The 21,384-nt window shown below is 41.3% G+C and overlaps 1 protein-coding gene and 1 long non-coding RNA gene across 3 annotated transcripts in view; both read right to left on the reverse strand.

The window, feature by feature from the left end:
* Positions 1-21,384, reverse strand: part of robo1 (roundabout, axon guidance receptor, homolog 1 (Drosophila)) — a 173,537-nt gene that overhangs the window by 141,961 nt on the left and 10,192 nt on the right. The gene's annotated exons all lie outside the window — the stretch shown is intronic.
* The window catches only part of LOC104966939 (uncharacterized), a 12,815-nt gene continuing 9,122 nt past the window's right edge, over positions 17,692-21,384 (reverse strand). Inside the window, exon 3 of the long non-coding RNA XR_800701.1 lies at positions 17,692-17,814. This is a non-coding gene — a long non-coding RNA (uncharacterized lncRNA). The remainder of the gene's footprint in view (positions 17,815-21,384) is intronic.

The raw sequence follows: 21,384 nt of genomic DNA on the forward strand, positions 1-21,384 counted from the left end.
AACAGACTTAAGTTATTAGGGCACATTAGTCTCATTTCCAATTCACTGACTGGGCCAGATCAATTTCCTTCAGTTTCATGCACAGATAGGATATAATGACCAGATTAAAGATGAACTCCTATCAGATTTAACGTTCTTTAGACAAACACAATGAAATGAGGAAAATATAACATGATTTCCTTCTTCAAACCCTTATTCAAAGTCAAGTCTGTTGAAAAACCCTTGACCTTGACTATCTGCTAACTGAGTTTAATGAAATATTACTGTTCAAAATTGCTTGGAATCACTGCTATAAAAGGGAGCTGTGTGATAGTCATGACGATTGTACGGTTTTGTCAAGTATTGTCCAGAATTCCAGGTAAAAGAGAGTCTAGAGCTGCCAAGCTGCTGCACACTTCGATGACTCTCACAATGGCTATGACAGCTGATTTGAACTTCCTTTTTTCTGGAACAGATTTCCTGAAGCTGTGTGAGGTCCAGTGAATCGCCCATGGAGGTAGGTCTCCTCCTGGGACAACATAGTGAGAACACTATTTACCCTCACTCTGGGGTAAAGGGCCCGAAACAAACTAAACAAAACACATGCGTCATTACTAATTTTCTCCAGACTTGAATCCTTTGTGTGTGCTCATTTGTGTGTGAGCTAGTCTCCAAGGTGAGGATCCCATTTCCGGCTTTTCATTTCTATAGAGCTCTGTAGTCTGGGGAGATACCTGCTACATGAGCTAAATGTGGAGTGTTGCTCTACGCCTCCTTTTCTCACAATTCTCCTCTGTCAACGCTCAATTCCAAGGAACTTTAAGCAGCAGTTACAACATGACTCTCGTGTTTAAGTATATATTTGCCACAAAAACACTTGGAAACCGTTGCCTGACACTGAAGCTTATTTATTCAGTCTGAGGACTTTTCAACTGTTGGGAGGTTTCTGATTGCAAAATGTAAACAATTGGCTCCACCAAGAATATTTTGTAATCCCTTTGATCACTTTTCTCAATAAAGCGCTTATATATAACAGCTTTGTATACCTGGGTCGATAAACAACACATACTTTGCTTGATTATATGTGACAAAAGTCTAATTGTATACTCTTTTACTGCAAGAAACTTGATCGAATGCATTAGAAAACGTATTTCTTTCGCCTGGGTTCAAGCAACATTTCCTGGTGGTTATGTATGTATGGAAGTCACATTATGAGAAAGCAGCAGCAGTACCTGTGTAGCCCAAAGTGTTGTCATCCTCATGCTCGGTGGTGGGAGCCGTTGTTGCCCCTTCGCTGGCCCCGTCCTGAGCAACTCCCGTCTCTGTCAACAATAACACCAGAGGGACTGAGAACCCAGACGCATTCTGCCCACTTTCCCCACCCACGGTCCAAACCTCCAGCCCTGTGCATCCTTGACACAAGCAGAGAGCGAACACACAAAGAAGTGCATGGCTCCATCCTTGTAAATTATGTCTCTGGCGGCAGAATATTAACGTCAACATTGTGAGTTAAAACCCACAATTCCAGCAGTGTATAATCCAAGCGCTTCCGCAGGAAACAAAATTATTTCAGACAATCAGTCGGTGGGTAGATCCATCAGAACAATGTGTTGATGGGGTCTTCAGCGTTTATCCCTTGGCTCAGCAGGAGCTTGTTATGTTGTCCCGTGTTGGTCTTGGTGTAAGTGTTAAACAGAGTAATCTCCACCGTATCAATAGCCCTAAGTGGCTGGACCCCAAAGAGAGCACATGGGCAGGACAGAAGTGGGAGGGCCAGGGCACACTCTGCATGATTGACAACGCCAATCAGCGTGCACACACACACCGTGCACACACTTTTGATGCAAATACAATGATGGACCATTAATTACTAATCAGCCCCTTTTGATTCGGGCCCGTAGTAGAGCATGCATCCTCTCTGGAGTGACAGGTTGAGTGTGTGCGACAGGAGGTGTGAGGGCGGGACAGCCGGGGGAGGCGAGGAAAAGGAGAGGCCAAGAGGGTCGGGATGTCTATGGCTTATGGGGGAGAAGGGAGGCCAACTGTGCCCCTCTGATAGCTCTGTTTGAAATAAATCAGTCTTGGGCATGCCCATTTTCTTTGTGGCCCACTGACATGGGGTTAATTTGGGCTCGGTGGTTGGGGTGGGGAGGAAGAGGAATCATAATCAAAGAGCACCCAACCCCTTTGGCTAACTGAGTGGCAGTCTGTCGTAAGTATCAGTTTTCTCAATGATATCTGGCATCACCTCTGATAAACAGCAGACTGGTAGACAGAATTGTTCATCGGAGAGTGCTTTAGATCACCAGAGTGTGAAGAAGAGGGTGACCCCTCACTTTATATGCCCCTCCCATAGCTAGAGAACTGACAGCAGAGAATATATGCAGACTTTTGAAAACACAGTTATTACCCAAAATACTACTAACAGTGTCGGACTCTAGTAACAGAAAAGACATTCAAAATGCAGTGATCATGGCCCCATGCTGCTCCTGTAGTGTTGCAAATTAATGTGGCAGTTTAAAGGCATCATGCTGGGCCAAAAGCTATTATCTGGCACTTCTCTGCCTGTCTGTTTATCTAAACAGTATCATCTGACTGACAACGCTACAGGAGAGCAGGGCCTGTGAGTCACACGGAAATAACCACATAGGTTACTCAGAGTCATGCACATGAAATGAGCGTGATGATAACACATGAGATGAAAACGAGCTTGACATGAAGAAACACAGACACCAAGCTGAGTCTGAGACACTGTCTGACACTTACAGCATGACACCAGTCAGATGTAGTGTATTCAATCGGTTCAAAACAGACAAATTATTATTAAAACAATGCAACATCTAGTTCAGACAAATAATTGAGTTGGAACAGACAGCAACATTTTTGGAAAAAGAACAAGGAGTCTTTCATATTTATTTCAGCAAAACGTACAGACTACACTCAGGCCTTCGGCCCCAGCTAAAATGTTACCCAGCAACCTGTTTTTCAACCTGTGTGTCTGTGTGATTATTATTTATTATTTTATCCCCCATTGTAAAGCGTTCTTGGGTTTCTTGAAAGGCGCTATAAAAATCGAAATTATTATTATTACTACCACTGATAACCTTGTACAAACAAAATCAAATACAAAGGGTTATGATGTTCGTCAATACTAAAACAATAGTTTGACACGCTAATTGGCTGGATATAACAGTCTAATCAAAACACGTTATAACAATTAGGCACTTAGGCAATTATATTGTTCTCATTAAAACTATGTTTTCCAATACAAATATTAGCATTGGAGCAAGTGTATTCGATATATCCTGCCCTCAGGCCTTATATATTGCACGTGCTGTTAATGTCTCTATGTGAAAACTTCCTCTTTCTAGTTCCCTGTGTGGTCCCAAGTCAGGGGTCCAATTAGAGACCCCTTCTCATTTACAGGTGGTGTACCCAGCTGCCCCTGAGACATCATAAAGTCAGGACTTCAGTGTTTCCTCACTCCCCCCTTTTAGTCTCTGCACCTAGCTCCCACGTTGGCTTATTAATGGGTCACATGTGCAGATAAGTGACTGCTTACCAACAGAAACAAAGACAGGCCTGCCCCCTCCAGTCATTCCTCCTGGCTCCGAGCCCTCCACAAACATGTCCTATTTTCTGGGTCACAGGCCCTCCACCATGGATCAATCCACAGGGCGCCATGTAGGCTTTTGGTCCTCTTTCTCTACTGTAGCCATAAATGATGAGATCTACGCTAACTAGATTTGACTTGAGTGGTTGTTTGCAAGACTGTGGCTACGTGAATCCAATCAGCACAACCCCCCTCTACAACCTGACATGGCAATAAACCTGATGTCTAACTTATTGCCACTATAGTCAAGGTTGTTTAGATTGACAAATGCTGGGAGCACCTAATAGATGTGAAGGAAGAATCCGGAGAAGATAGCTGTTGTTTCATTGTCATCCTGTCATGTATTGGCAGCAGCGCTCCGGCCCTGGCAGCCTGTATAAAGTGATAAATGGGCTTTAAAATGATGAGTGTGGGGAGTGGAACTCTGGGGCTTGTTAACAGGACTGACTGATTGTTTGCTGTAGGACAATTTCCTTCCCATTGCCTGATCAGAGAGGTGGCATTTTTCAGTAGCATGACCTCAAACAATTTCAATGATTAAATTGGTTTCTTGGAAAATGTTCTCCCCTAACATCTGTTTATTTTGGTCTGATGACAGAGAGAAAATATGAGCAGCTAACAAGATTTTTAGTAATGGGGCAAAGCCAGCAAGATTTCATTCCTTTCATTTGTGGACTTCATTCTGCAAGTTGAACATTTAAATGAGTTTCCTGCTCCGTAATGTAACCATAACGAAGTGCAAAAAAAGTATTTGAAAAAAGCTTTGCTTTTCAGCAAAAGCTAGTGTGTCAGCTTCATCTGTTTGCACAGCACCATTACACTCATTTCCATTTTGATTACACTTTCTTTGTTTTCTGCATGACTAATGGGGTTTTAATCAGGTCTTGAGATATTACATTCGCAGTTGGCTCACACTGCTGCAGAGAAAAATAAAAGGAACAAAGCAAAGTGGAGAATCATTTTTTATGTCCAACACTCTTAAAGTAACTTCAACTTGAAATAATATCTTAAACTGCAACAGCCACATTTAACCACAAATTCCCCGGGATTCAAGTCTAGAGATGAATAACATACCGCTTGAATGAGCATATGCAGTATCTGTCTGTAAAAAAATCAAATAACAACCCAAGTCTTTCTAGCATTGCTTCAAAAAGACCACCACAATGCATACATCACCTCACTAGTTGTTGTTGTTGTTGTTATGATGAGAACAAAATGTTGAAAGGCCGTCAATGACAACCGGTAACGTTGATGCTTATCTATAAAGCAGTCTGTATGCCAGAAAAAACTTTAAGAAACAAACTCGTAGAGAAATTGTTTTCACATTTTTTGTATTGCTTAACAGTTGAATGAAATGTATATCACTTTCATCTAAGAACATTAAATACATAGCTGGAGTTAGTGGTTAGTTTAGCATAATCTAAAGACCAAGAAAATCCACCACTGCTGGGGCGCAAGTCTATTACACAATTTATACATGTTGTACTTTGGTTTTGCACACAATAAACATTCAGATATACAGTTTTGATTGTTGAGCTTAAGAGGTGTTTGTAGGTGGATTTTGTAACCTTTGGGCAGAAGCCAGGCTACCTTTTTCTTCTTGTTTTCAGACTGTTTGCCAAGCTAAACAGCTGGTGGCTGTAGCTTAATATTTACCATACACATTAGAGAGATATCAAACTTCTCATCTGCAAGATACAGTATTTTTCCCAAAGGGTCCAACAGAGGTTGCGCTAGACTTTTTTGCTGTCTGTCATTTTGACGGACAGGATCATAACATTTCCGTCAAAATCCATTATTACCCGTCGGTTTGTACACAACTGACGGGGGGAAGAGCACGCTGGTGAATTGTCAACGGGGNGGTTGGTTTGGTGTTGTGTGTGTGTGTGTGGTTGTGTGTGTGGTGTTTGTTTTGTTTTCGTGTGTGTGTGTGTGTGCTGTGTGTGTGTGTGGTGTGGGTGTTGTGGTGTGTGTGGTTGTGTTTGTGTGGGGGTGTGGTGTTTTGTTGTTGTGTGTTGTGGTTGTTGTGTTTGGGTCGCCTTTTTTTTTTGTTTTGTCGCAAGCAGGCGGGGGAGGAGATCGAAACTACCAAAAATAATCATAGACCATTCCTTTGCATGTTAAGAAACGGAGTTGGCGACACAGTAAACACGACCATCAGGTAAAGTGTGTGTACTGCCAATCATGACACCTTACATATATTCTTTGGTGGCAGGAGCGGATGTCACTCCAGTACCCATTCGCTAAGAAAATAGAATGACACACAACTATGTTGGTGACCACTTCACTACAACAATTGTCGCAACATCAGGTCTCTCATTTTCCTCAATAGTACATAGATGATTTTATGAAAGAAAGAGTGTGACACTGTCGGAAAAAATGTCTCATGCTACGATGCTTAAAATGTATGAGATTCTGCTGATCATGCTGTGAAGTAAATGTGAACAACTCAACGAACCTTCTGTGCAAAGGGAGGTTAGAGCACAATCCATCACAAAGTGGACAAGCAGCAGTAAGACTGTCTGGCCCATGCCTGACCAGCGGCTTCTGTAAGTTGACCAGAAAGCCAAGCCCACATTGAAGAGCTCCCAATGCTTCCACACACAGACAGTGGGTATGGCTTTGTCAAATAGTTTGTTCTCTTTGACTCTTCTGATGCACCTCTCCACACGGACCTAAGCTGGCAGCAATTAGTGATGGAGTGATGGGCCTTTGAAGGGAAAATAAGCGAAATAATCACCAGGATAATGATTGACTGTATGGCCAGAACCTAATGTCCAATAATCTTCTTTGTAAACAAGACACAGGTGGCGCATATCCATGTCAGTGAATGTAATACTTAATTTACCCTCTGTATGTGTTAAGTAAATAAAGTTGTCTTGCCTTGAATGAAATTCACGCAACTCTTTATATTAGATACTGTGTTTTTAAGTGGCGATGGAGATTATTTGTTGACCCTGCTTTAAAGGATAGTTTGCCTTAACAAATGGTGCGCTTTATCACTGCCTGGGTTTTGGTTGAAGTGCATCCAAATGCTACTGCGTTTGGCTCTTTTTCCATTTTTCATTTTCAAAAGAATCGGCTAATGAATATAACTAATATATATATATATATATATATTATATATAACTAATGAATTATAACCTCAAAACAAATGCACACAAAAATAACAGAGGACAATACATCATATAATAAATCCACAATATGATAAAATATGATGTAGTGTGGTACCAGAGGTTGCGCTAGACTTTTTTGCTGTCTGTCATTTTGACGGACAGGATCATAACATTTCCGTCAAAATCCATTATTACCCGTCGGTTTGTACACAACTGACGGGGGGAAGAGCACGCTGGTGAATTGTCAACGGGGGGGGAGGGGTTATGAACTGTTAGCGCCGGTGTTGTGTCAAATGATGCACCCCCACCGTGAAATGCGCCCCGTGTCACGGGAACGCACATTTCTAAATGAAACGTTTAGACCTTAAAACGAAAAGTAAACGTTCAGGTTTTTTTTAATGGTCATTTTCAGACTGTGAGTCGTTTAGTGGTAGCTGGTCCCTCGGCTCATGTCGTTCCCTCGGGCCACCTGTGCGTCAACAAATAATGTGTCAGCGTCACACCCCCTGACCAACGTATATTGCAACACCCCAACCATCAAAATACGGAGCGAAAAGTCTAAACACAAGAATCATGACTTGCTAGCCTACCACTAAATCGACTGCAAATTACCATTAAAAAATCCCTGGACGTTTACTTTTCGTTTTAAGCATCGTTTTTAAGGTGTAAACGTATCTTTTCAAATGCGCGTTCTCGTGAACCAAGGGTGCATTTCCACGCCGGGAGTGCATAATTTGGCACAACACCGGTGTTATGCATGCCCACTGCACCTCGCGGAGCACGCAACAGGCGAATAAAGCAAACACCTCCCAGACTTCAATGATTTGTACGGCAAAGTTAGGTCTGGAAACGACATAACGGCATAACACCGCAGCCCTGCTGCGGGGAAACGTTGGCGCTGTTCTGTGTTTGTTCTAATCCGTCAAAATGACGGACTGCTTTCAGATTTTTCCGTCATTGTTAAAAAAATCCGTCATAGACGGAATATATTCGGTTAACATGACCTCTGGGGTCAAACTATTCTTTAAAGGCAAGAATAACACTGGATTTGCATGACTAAACAACAGGTCTCAAATCACTTACAACTGCCGTGAAAAAGGAGCCAACGACATACACAGGCACTAACTTGGCATCCGCTCTAGAGAAGGATTGGCTCCTAACTTTCATGTATGAAACACTGCATCCACAACTGTAAAATATATGAACGTGTGTGTGAATGTGAATATCATATGTGAATATATGCCGTTGATTATACCTTTAATTCCTGGCGTAGAGTAATTGCTATTCCAGAGTCATGTACCATACATCATTAGTGAATATATTTTAGGTCATACTGCCAAACCAGGGCAATAAAAAAAAGTCCTCTTTATGTCCGCATTCAAATTCCCTTTAACTTAAACTGTAAAATAATAATTTACAATTTATGAACCAGTTAAAACATATAGACCTACTTATTAGTATGCCCGACTATCGCTTTCATACTGGAAAATTGTGGATATATTTTATGTGTTTTTCAAATCGTTGTAAATGTGTTACTGAAAGAGTGAGTGGAAGAATGAGTAAGAGAGGGAGAGATTTGATCATGTTCCTGCCGTAGTTTAACTTTACACACTGCTATTACATTTTCAACAGCTATTTAAGAATGTAGCCATGATAGTGACAGTGACAAACTGCAATAAACAGATCTATATATGTTCTCATGGATGAACTGCAGTTAAAAATGTAAACATCAACTAATTTTAAAAATATTTTCAACAAAACTGTTCAAAGTCATGAACAGTCATTGTTGCAGCCTGAGGATAACATCAGGGCAAACAGATCAGATTTGCCAGTTTGTGAATGAATGGATGCACACGGGATTTAGTTTGTTTTGTTGACAGTTTCACTGTGGTTGTGTGTATTATACCTCTTCCCAAACATGGTTTCGTTGGTAACAAAACTCACAGTAAATACATACACGTCAGTCCACAGGGAATGTGACTCATCTCTGAATGCATGATTGGTTGATTGTGGTTAAATAAAAGTACAAATGTCAGTGAAGAAATATGTTCCAATTGGCTTACTGATGGATTTGCTTGGAGGGCATCAGCAGCAAACCACATCAAATAAAAACGAATTGCAGGGAGACCAGGACAAAATGGTGTTAAATGGCCTAAACGGTGCTAAATTTGGCATGGTCATTTGACTGAACTTTTGGATAAAGACCCAATGAGTCCAGAGTTTTATCTCTGGTGGGTGTGTTAAAGTGTAAGAAGGGCTTTTGTGAATCACTTTCCAGAGATATCTCTTTTCTACACCTTACATTGCGTAACACATTATCAGGCCTACTTAAACTTTGTTTCAAAACACTAATCAAATAAGTTCAGAGCCGGTGAGGAGCCTGAACTTGCTCTGACATCCCAATGGAGCTGAGGCAAGCATCCTTCAAGGGGCCCAGATGTCCATCTCTATGACACTGAAACACTTTCTATACCCGGAGAGAGACGGATTGAAGGAATGGGGACAGAGAAAGAGACAGAAAGTGAAAGACTTCTCTTAGGTGAGAAGAAAATTATGTCTTTCAAGGATTTAAAGTGCTGTAGCGAAAGTAAAGTGCTTCTGAATGCTTATTATGTATCAGTCTGGAGTCTGAAGCTCATGGTCATGACTCATAAGCAGCATGGTAGCATCCACAATACCACAGCCGTCAGACTGGTGACCTTCTACGACTTCTTCTCACAGCATATTACTGCTTCTCATACTGCCCTCAAATACCATTAGATTTCTTTACATGTGTGGGCGATGTGATTAGTAGACTGTAAGTAAAAATAAAGTTGATAAATAACAGTTTATAAATGTTTTCTGATACTTTCCTTTTTCCTATATCTGAGGAAATGTATCATCCCTTTTCACTACCCAAATGACAAAGAGGACTAGTGGTTCCAAACCTGGGGGCGCGCGCCAAAGATCGCAGAGAGGGCCAGGCCAAATATCATATTTAGACTTTTTTTTAAAACTTTTTTTGTGAAGTTAGTAGCTATTATAGGCATAAAAAGACAGAAATGTTTCTTCTGCGCATAAAGTGTCCAAACCAGGCATTTCTGGACAAGCGCATTTTTAAAACATAGTCATTGTCCATGCCGGTTTCAGTTGGATTATTTGTCACAGTTGCTCCGATCAGATCGGTCTCCTCCATTTTGTAGATTATTTACGACTTTTGAATCCAAATAAACACATCGGCAAAATCCGGCTTACGTTGAGCATGTGTTTTAAACAGTTTAATCCCTTTGGGAAATGGTTCCACTTGCGGCGTCCTTTAATTTCTTCATACAGCGGGCATCCAAATGAATTAATCCTGAGTCCAATAACCATCAAAGTCACTCCAATAGTGCTCCTCAATTACGCTTCCATCCTCCTTTAACAAAATAAATCACATTCATCCAGTTTGTGACAGTAGTTATAGCATTTTTAAGACTTTTAAACTTTAATTACCGCTGTTGCGCCCCCCCTTATGTGTGGGGGGCGCAACTTCCAACAGGAGTCATTTGGGGGGGCTCTTGGGAAAAAAGGTTGGGAACCACTGGACTAGAGTATAGGAAAAGTAATATGAGAAACTGGTGGATAAAGACTATAGCAGTTGAATTTACAGAGCAGTGGAGCAAAACACGAGGGCCTCATTTCAAGGCTTTGGCACATTAATGACAAACTACAATGATGCTACTCTAAACACAAACTCCCACACACTGACACATTAAAAGGTAAAGGAAAGTGCCCTCAAACTGAATTCACATATGTTTTTGTATATGCTTTTTGAAAATCCATCAATATGGTAATGTGAACAATTCTTAGACCAAACTAGAGATCAGAAACCGAGCCTGTAATCCCTCTTCCCTCCCAGTAGCCTACCATTTGCTGGAACTGTTCCATTGGCAAAGTCTGCGTTTCCAGGAACAAGTAACATTTAAATCAAGCTTTGTTACTTGAATTATATATATACCAAAGTAGTGGTAATGGTTTTTGTATCAGAAAATGTAACCAATATCACTTCTATCATGAATCCAATCGTATTTATGCATATATTATTTATCTTTCGTGGTTAGGTTGGAGTTACAGTGTGTTTTGTTTTGTGGAACAAAGATGCAAAGACTTGATAGTTGTTTATAATTCCCAGTTCATATGTGCCCTCAGTGCCTGATAAACTCCTTTAGGCTGTTTGGGCCATTAAAGTGAGCCAAGGGGAATTCTGCAAGTTTTTAATAAGAGATCCAGAGAGAGGAAAATATCCACCAGTGATGTATAACCTTCAGAGTCTTTGATGTGATGACACCCGGCTTTCAGTTCACACTAGGCACTAGGCACTTTTGATCTCTTTCTTCTCTCAAGCTGTGTTATGGTCTAAACAAATGAGCAAACTAAATGTGTCTGGGTTTGGCAGTGTTTGCTGAATAGCTCAAAATGAGAAGCAAATATTTCTTCACACTGTAGCTTTTTCCTCACATCATCTTAAAAACACAACAGATAATACAAGTGATATTTTATAATAAAGGTTTAGGTCATGTTTAGTCAGATCACTGATGTTTTTATGATTTATAATCTAGGGAACATGCACGACATGTCATGGCAAAACATTTTGTTTAGATTTTTCAGACCGGACGACATATGCCTAAAGGTTTCTTGTCAGGTTCAAATGTGCATATAGGATAGCATTAAACTAGTGATTTCAAAATATTTCAGTACATAATTGCTCCATATCATGCAGAGAAGGCAGTTTGCTCACAGGAGATTACTTATTACTTCAAGGTAATAGTCCAGTTTGTTTTTCTGTGATTGCCCATGTCATAGTTCAGTTGCCATCTGATCTAAAGTGAAGCAAATTGAACAAACAGCAGGCACTATCTCCCTTTCCCAGCATCTTTTTCTGTACACGCGCGCACACTCACACACGCACACACACACACACACACACGCACTCATTCCACCACGGGTTGCTGCTTGTGAGGGAGGAACATGTGTATGCTAATTTAATGGAGCGCACACTAACTATTCACAGTCCAATGAGAGAGTGCAGATAAACCAACTCATGCTCTCAATATGTCTAGTTCTGATTAGAGGACATGGAAATGAGGCGCTCAGAAGTGTGGTGAGAACATTGCAGGCATCCAGCCAGTTTCTCAGCAGTCCTGAACAGAAAGCTAACAATCCCAGTAGACAGCCAGATCAATACTGGCAGCTTGGGTAACAGCAGCTGTGTCAGGATCTTGGTGCTCTTTGCTATAAATCCACAGATGTTTAAAGTTTTTGGTGTGACAACAAGGGGACCATAAAGATCATTGGTCCAAATCTGCAGGCTAACATGACAAACTCCACTCTTCTGTAGTTTACAGCTGGGAACAAGGATAAAATGTCAGAAAGCCTGTGGCACAGCTTTGATTTAAGTCCATGTGCAACTGGAAAGGGGATACTTCAAAACTTCTCAAAGGTGTCAAACAGTCATGAACAATTTGTGATATCATTTTAGTCTAGAAAACCAAGGGATCAGTATTTGAAACAACCACAAGTCACTTGAAAGGAATGTAAAATAAATTGTTGGTAAGCCAGCTGAGATTAGACCCCTTAAAGGTGTCGTCTGTTTGCAGAGAGATTGCCTTAGGCCTTGGCAGGACACTTATTATGCTCAAAGAAAGACAAATGATGTGTTAAGAAAAAAAGAGAAGCATTGGGTTGCCGAGTGACATAAGGCATTTACTGAACGAAATATAGTCCGTACAGCCTAAGGCAAGTTGTGAGTTCAAATTCTTCAGGATGAAGTCAGGATTCAAGATTTACAATGTGTGAACTCAATATGTGCTTTTTTCTGACAAGTTAACGCATTCATTTTCCTAATGGAATTGAGAGAAAATGGGGCGAAGCCTGCGAGCTAGTTCAGGCAGTCAACTCGAGCACCAATGATACATTAACATGTGACACACCTCGTCCCTCTTACAACCAACCAAACACATTCTCCTAAACATGCCGCTCTATTTAAGCTGCCAGGTCTTCCTGCCTCTGCCTCACTGCTGTGTTCACTTGCTATTGCTACGTTCATGTTCCTGCTGCTGTGTTTCATGTTGCTGCTGCTTGCCTGCCCCACCTCCACCCCAGCTTCCACCTGTAGGCTTGGGGGATAGTCATCTAATCATCACTCAATGTTCTTTGTAAATCTGTGGAGTGGTGAGGCCCGAGCCTCGACGCCAAACTCAAACTATATGCTGCTTATAAGAAACATATTAAGAAACATGTGAGTTGTCTGACTGAACTCTTGTTAAACAGTCCAATATACTTTTTAATATGTCCAGGGGAATTTAGGAAAAGATATAAATTCCATAACCCTGCTGACAATATGACCTCAAACACACCTTTAAACAACATCCTTCCAAAAGTCGCCTCATTAAATCATGCTTGTTTCCACCTGATTTTCTACCCGAGGGTATTCAGGTGACGACATAATTATAGGTTATAAAACAATTCAGGATATTTTATTACACATTTGCTCTAACTGTATAAGTGCAAAATCCTGTCAAATAGATTTACACAATTAATTGTCAAGGATATAGCATATATATATCTTTCAACAAAGACATTTATTAAACATCTACTTCATATATATTTTCCTTGTGATAATCATCAATGTAAGAAAATTGCTGCTGATGATATGCTGTATCCGTGGAGACAGCAAAACATGTTGGCACAGAATTGCTTTACACAGTATAGACTGCAGAATTAGTCATTTTCTAGGGTATATGCAAATAGAGGATACAAGCAGTGACATCAAAGCCATAATTCATAGAAATGACTCCAAGCATGAAACATTTTTACAGGTGTGTTTGTTGTCTTTGCCAACACTAAACTGCATGCTCACTTCTGTCAAAATAAACAGTGTGCATCTGTTATTCTCCCATTCTGGTCGCCTTAATGGGGACATCTAACATTTCCTATGATGTTTCCCATTCATTCAGTTACTCCTGGAATATAGACATAAAACTTAAATGCACACAGAGAAATCTATTCCAATATTACTAATTTTCCAAAAACTACTAGTGTCAAGTAAACTCTGCAATTTGGTTGTCAGGCATAATGATTTGTGTTGCTTGCTACAAAGCAAAGGTGTCACATGACACATGGGAATGCCGAGGCACCCGAGTGCCAGAGGCTTTGAGAAGCAAATCGTAAATTCTGAAAAGGCATAAATGCAACAAAAGATAAAGTGCAACTCTCCACACCTCCTGTCAAGCCTCCCAACCCCCTCCCCCCCAATATTCTGTCACCCCTTCACCACACAAATTCAGCCAAATTTATCATGGCAGGTGACTCTCTGGACTGCAGCTATAGGTTATGGACTGATGTACTACAGTTCAGTGTATTGCATTACCCTCTGTATGTGTTAAACTTGGACACATTAAAAATAAATGCATTGCTATTCAAAAGAAACTAGATACTATGTCCTTGAAGGTTGAGAATGTAATTAGTTGCACACAATACAATGTGTAAAGCAACTGTTCATGCTTTATGGCAGTAAATCCATAGCTTCATAAATCATACAAGACACCAACAACATTTTTACATTCATGCGTTCAAGAGGGCTACAGAGGGGGAAACCAATGCCATGGAGTCAGACATCTGGTGGTAATATGTCCAATAGTGCCTTCATGTGGTGTGAGGCTATGTCTGTGCTGTTTCACTTTTATCCTGCACTGTGGTGTATTCTCCATGCTGAATAGGTCCGTTTCCAGCATTGTAGACAAGAGAGCAGAATGAAAGAATGAATGAATATTACTCAAAACTCAAGATAAAACATATGCAGTGGCCAAATGATCAAAATAAATGCCACTTTAGATAATCAGTAGTCGTTGTGGTACAAAAGAGGCTGTTCAGAATAATAACAGCGACCTTGTCTCATTCCAAATTTACAATTAACAAATGAATGACGGGGGTTCATTTAAGGTTTTATGGTGTGAGGCTCCACTGCCAGTCTTCATTAGTGCTGATTAGTGCCGCTGCCATGGCTGGCCTCTTACTGCGTCAGAAGGTGTGGTTGATTCCTGATTGTTCCTCCTATTCACACTGTCGCACACTAACAGTCAGCTATATATCGTTATCCTGGCATTCAAAACTTGGGCGTTGTTACAGCAAGACAATGCCATCTCATTTAACAGTTATTTCAGGTAACTTTAAAAAGAAAAAAAGTTAAAACAAAGTCAAAACTTCCACATGGTCCTGTTAAAGATTGGTCACCTTGAAGTGTACATTGAAGACTGCCACATATGGTGAGAGTGAAACTCAATTTAGTGGTAGGAGTGAAATCCATACCCAACCTTGGATCCAGCATCCCCTTCAGTTGTGCCAGTTGACTTCAAACCAAAAAATAAATCTCCTTTCTGTCTGTTTTGTGGAAACAGATGGCTCGAATAACTCCAGACAGATGCAAAACACAAGCTCACAGTTAACCAGTGCTTTGTGAGGAATGTATTTCCATCGTGACTGTTCTGATGCTGGTAGACAGAGCTGGGGATTGTTGTGAGGAAATGATGTGTGCAAATGCCTTGTCAGCGGTGAAGGGATGCTGATGCAAAGACCTTCTGAGTTTGTTCCCACCGTGGAAGACACAAGCACTGACGCAGCTGGATTATACTTACAGTGATGCGGATCTGCCACTATGGCAGCCATGCGCACAGGCATAATTGGAATAGCTATTAAACTGATTTCCAAAACCAGTCTGTGGCATAAAATATGTTTTAGTTTATTTGGTGTTATTTGAAACGGTTCTGGGAATTGTAATTTAAGTTTCAGTTGCTACTCTAAGGTTTTTTCATCATAGAAAGATGAGCTCTCCATTAAGATTGTGTTGGCAATTGTATAGAATTGCCATCTGTCATCACATCAAATTGTTCAACAGTCACACAGCCTCTTATTCAACAAGCAACAGTCGTACCATTTCTGCTTAGGTTGCCTATAATAAATCTCCACTTGCGCAACTTTAAATGACTAAGCCAAAATGTGTCACATAAAAACAGGGCGCCTTCAGCTCAAGAAGGGTGTGCTGCTCTCTGGAGGTGTGAGGCCTCTCCTGTAATTACCACTTCATCAGTGAAGTCTAAAGGCCGCTACACACCAACCTGAGACCAAAGAACGCGTACCGAAGGCGTCCCGACTTTTACGTCCGCTACGTCGCCTGCATCGGTCCCTACCAGCAGGCAGCATAGTTTGTATTCGTCATTCAAAGGCAACAGCCAATCAGAGTGATTTATTTGGGCGACTTTCTTTGGCCGATTCAACATGTTGGCCGTTTCTCAATCGCGAGGAAACTGGCTTCCAAGCCAATATTTCAAGGATACTACGTCATCGAGTGCCGCCGAAGCGACTGTTCCAATCTCCAGCATTACTTGAATTCCACCGAGCCGCGTCCTTGTTGGCGTAATTTTCGCAGGCCCTGCACATGGGTAGAGCTTTCGCCGTCCTTCAAATCCCCACAATGCTTTTGCGCACGGACCAATTTCAAAACCCTTTTGCGGAGAAATGGCTGAACGACGCAGCGCAGCCACACATTTAAATGTAAGTATCTCGATGACGTAGTATCCTTGAAATATTGGCTTGGAAGCCAGTTTCCTCGCGATTGAGAAACGGCCAACATGTTGAATCGGCCAAAGAAAGTCGCCCAAATAAATCACTCTGATTGGCTGTTGCCTTTGAATGACGAATACAAACTATGCTGCCTGCTGGTAGGGACCGATGCAGGCGACGTAGCGGACGTAAAAGTCGGGACGCCTTCGGTACGCGTTCTTTGGTCTCAGGTTGGTGTGTAGCGGCCTTTAGACTTCACTGATGAAGTGGTAATTACAGGAGAGGCCTCACACCTCCAGAGAGCAGCACACCCTTCTTGAGCTGAAGGCGCCCTGTTTTTATGTGACACATTTTGGCTTAGTCATTTAAAGTTGCGCAAGTGGAGATTTATTATAGGCAACCTAAGCAGAAATGGTACGACTGTTGCTTGTTGAATAAGAGGCTGTGTGACTGTTGAACAATTTGATGTGATGACAGATGGCAATTCTATACAATTGCCAACACAATCTTAATGGAGAGCTCATCTTTCTATGATGAAAAAACCTTAGAGTAGCAACTGAAACTTAAATTACAATTCCCAGAACCGTTTCAAATAACACCAAATAAACTAAAACATATTTTATGCCACAGACTGGTTTTGGAAATCAGTTTAATAGCTATTCCAATTATGCCTGTGCGCATGGCTGCCATAGTGGCAGATCCGCATCACTGTAAGTATAATCCAGCTGCGTCAGTGCTTGTGTCTTCCACGGTGGGAACAAACTCAGAAGGTCTTTGCATCAGCATCCCTTCACCGCTGACAAGGCATTTGCACACATCATTTCCTCACAACAATCCCCAGCTCTGTCTACCAGCATCAGAACAGTCACGATGGAAATACATTCCTCACAAAGCACTGGTTAACTGTGAGCTTGTGTTTTGCATCTGTCTGGAGTTATTCGAGCCATCTGTTTCCACAAAACAGACAGAAAGGAGATTTATTTTTTGGTTTGAAGTCAACTGGCACAACTGAAGGGGATGCTGGATCCAAGGTTGGGTATGNTTTGATTTTGTATCAGTTAGCCTACTACTAACAATACATTGAAGTACTTTTACTGTGTATTTTTTGAGAAATCCTCTGTCAAAATCCCCTGCTGAGAACAACATCAAGCCACTTCTGCTAAGTTTGACGAGGGAATTATTTTTTGTTTCCATTAGTTATTCGTGAGATTGATCCTGTTGGACTCAGTACTACTGAAACTACCCCCACAAGTATATGAAGTATTTACTGAGTACTTTTCCAGTAATCCTCTGTCAATGTCCCCTCCTGAGAACAAGAATGTATGTTTCTCTGCTATTTTGAATCAGCGTTAAATCACCTTACTTCCTGAGACTGATATTGTTGGACAGAGTATTTTAAGAGGATGGCAGACTTGATATCAGCAATACTTCCAGTCAGTACTCCGGCAGCAGCATTTTTACACCTTGGAAAGTCTTTAGAGTCCGGCCTGGATAGCTGGTCACAAATATCCTTCAGCAAAGTAACACACTCTGTCACATGGTTGCCCTCTTAAGATGCTGCTGTCTTTTAATATATGATTATTTCTCAGCCGCTAGTTCGTTCCTCGTAGATTCTTCAGTCTCATCAGCCTCATCCTACCATCAGTACCAGTCAATCCCTCCAGCACACTTCCAGTGTCTGACTCCATATGATATTGTCCTGATGCTGTAAGGGTGATGCCCCATGATCACAAAATGATCCCTCTAGAGCAGGGGTGTCAAACTCAAGGCCCGGGGGCCAAATCCGGCCCGAGACTTCATTTTATGTAGCCCCGCAAGAGCTTGCAAAGAATATAATACGTTTATTATACTGTTACATGCCACTTTACAGAAGCAGGTTGCCCATAAACTACATGCCCCACAATGCATCCCGTTTTGTGACATGTGCACTGAAGAGACTTGCAATTATTTGCCCTGGACTTCTGCTTTCAGACGTAGTTAATTACTAAGTTATTATTCTATCCGATAATAATCCAATTCAGAGGCAATAATGTAATATAATACATTATTTTATATATATATTTATATAGTTACAACCGGCCCTTGTGCAACCTTTATGCGATTGTGGCCTGCGATGAAATTGAGTTTGACACCCCTGATTTACATGCACACAAATCTATATCACACTACAGAACAGAGCAAACCCCAGAAAGCATAATAGGGCCTCTAACCACAAAACAAAACTGATTTATTGACAATTTATATAATCGTAGATACAGCCTAGACTACAAAATGATGTAGTGAAACACACATTCATTACCTTTTTTTATATCAATTGCCCCATTAAGGAGACGTTATGATAGAAAAGCAAATGGGGTTATGACCAACATAAAAGTTTTGCAAGTATTTGGCAATTAGACAATAGGGTGGAAGTACATTTTCATGGTTAGGTAATCTAATGAAACAGCAATGTGCCCTGATAGAGAGCCGAGGACCAGAAGAAGTGTTAAAAAGATGTGACCTACAGCAGGACTGCCAAACAGCTCAGCAGGCTGTAACTTTAGCTGTGTCACACTCTTAAGGTCTGACGAGCACCGGAGGGCTGGAGGTGGATTGCCTCAATCGACCACTGAAATTACAGCTGACAGCAGTCCGAGAGAGAAAAACGGTTTAAAGGCTGACAGCTACAAGATGATTGGTTAAAGTGGCAATAGACATATTTTCAACTTTCTCCTCTGGCATTTCAAAGTGGTACTATCTGTGCTGCTGTTGCAAAGAGAACCAGTTTGCTTTTCAGTTATCCTCAGAGCTTTTTACTTGCAACAACTTTAGCCTTTACACGACCAGAAAACTTTATTCAAATGAGCAATCGACGTCATCTGGGATTTTTAGTTACTTCCTGTGCTCGCTACTTACATTCGAAAAATGCACTAACACTGCACAGGACACATTACATTTGGTTTCCACTGCTTTGTGCTGTTAATGCAGCCTTCAGTTACAGGGAGATTGATCACCCCATGAACCTTATTGCATAGTTAAAGCGAAGCTGATCTCATAGATGGATGATGAGAACTGGATACAGCGTTGGAGGCAGGACACAGTTCATTTCTATGAAAGTTGCTTGGTGGAGCATGAATCCAAATTGGCCTGAATTTCGATAGCAAAAGTGCCCATATCTGGGCCCATAAAGCGTGCGCACCTGAGTTTTCCTCAAGCCCCACCTCTAATTTCTTGCTCTCGACTCAAATAAATGGAGAAGGACCCTAATGACTTAAATAAGGGCTATGCAAATGTTCGTTCTTAATAGTCGATTTAGTTCATACAAATTAACCTCTGATTTACAGAAGTCTCTTGCCAAATTTAAGTCAATGGGGAAAAGTATTTTTGGGCCCAACGACATCTCAGACTGACACATAAGTTGTAGTTCCTCTGTTTGGCCACTACCGACATTTGCATCAAGGTATGGTGCACTTCCTAGGGGCTTAGCCGATATAGAACCACTTCCCTAGAGCAAATTATCGTTTTAATGTCGTTATCATCCTTACTTTGATTCCTGTCCTTTCCAGTCTTCAAACACTTGTCTATTGTACTTCTTTTCTGATTGTTCTCTCTGCTGTTCCCCTGCTGGTACTCACTGAGCAACACATTATGATGTTGTCAATTATATTGACCTCCAACTCTCAATTACACATATCCTTCTGTCACATTTTAAGTTCGTATATCTGGACTTTTTTGATCATCTAACGGGAAGATTCAGCCGACGCATGTGAATGAGAGATGAACGCGTTGATCTGGGTCCTTCTGGTAAAACAAGGTTGTAGTGTGTGACCCTCTGTTGCTGGTCAGTCATGTGATGTCCCAACCACAACAACCTCAAGACAGAAAATGAAAATACAGCAGGTTTGCATGGCTGTGTATTAATTTGTAACAGTGCAAATAGCCTAGCTAGCATGCAAATATATACTCAAAATACCCAGAATCCCACCAATACATATGTACTATCATAAAGGACTGAACAGTCCCTCAAAAGTCTAACTTAGTTCCAAGGAAAGTCCTTCCGGTTCCTTCAACGTGTACAGGTGTGTAGATCATAATTACTAAATGTAGGACCTTCCTTCAGCAACAACTTCAGGGGCATTTGACCCATACTTTTCTTTATAGAGCTGTCATAGAGAAACTAGCCCTACCATTACAGAGAGAGCAATTAGACCAGATGACACTTACTGTCCACTGACTACCTCACACTCTTACACACACATACACAGAGTAGCTTTTAAGATTGTATTGACAGTATCTTCCCATGACTAAAACGTTTGAGAACTCTGTGCACATGCATACACACTATTTACTTTATATACACATGAGTTTGGATTGACCAAACACACTGTACTCAAGGGGACCGAGGCAGACATAAAGGGTCTGCAGGCTGCTGCAACATCCATCACCACTATGCCCACCTCTCCATTTCACCACCTTCTATCCATCCATCATTCCCTCCCTTCTGCTTCTCTCGTACACTGCCTCAACCCCCCTCTCCCCCTTCCTTCTGCCTCTGTCATCCCTTCCACTTCTCTCTTTCATGCTCTCACTCGTCTCTTTGCCCCCCAACCTCTAAGCCAACCTCTGCCTTTGAGCCCCGTGCTCTCTATCCATATTTGCCACGTCCCCTCCCAATCTTCTCCATCTACCTGAAGTTTCCTTCTGCATGTCCGTCTGCTTGCTTGACTGTCCTCCCCATTTATCTTTCCCATAAGCCTGTCTCTCATCTTCCTTCTCTCAGTTTCTCCCTCATTGAGCACTTTCTTATTCAGCTTTAAATCGTATTTTCACCTGTCTTGCCAAAAAAAGTTTTCTCAATTCTTTGGTTCCCTCAGTGATATCAGCGTTTCGTTATTCCATTACCTGCGTCGTAAAGCTTTCAGGTTTATCTCCTTTGAGTCAGGATATTCGAACATTTCACAACAAATAACACATTTTTATGGTGGCCCTGAAGTGCAAGACACCACAGCATTTCAGAAAACACAACAGCATTTCACAAAACGCTACAGCATTTCAGAAAACGCTACAGCATTTCACAAAACGCCACAGCATTTCACACAACGCCACAGCATTTCAGAAAAC

The sequence above is a fragment of the Notothenia coriiceps genome, unplaced genomic scaffold, assembly GCF_000735185.1.
Source record: "Notothenia coriiceps isolate Sejong01 unplaced genomic scaffold, NC01 NC01_scaffold00037250, whole genome shotgun sequence".
In the NCBI taxonomy this organism is placed as follows: domain Eukaryota; kingdom Metazoa; phylum Chordata; class Actinopteri; order Perciformes; family Nototheniidae; genus Notothenia; species Notothenia coriiceps.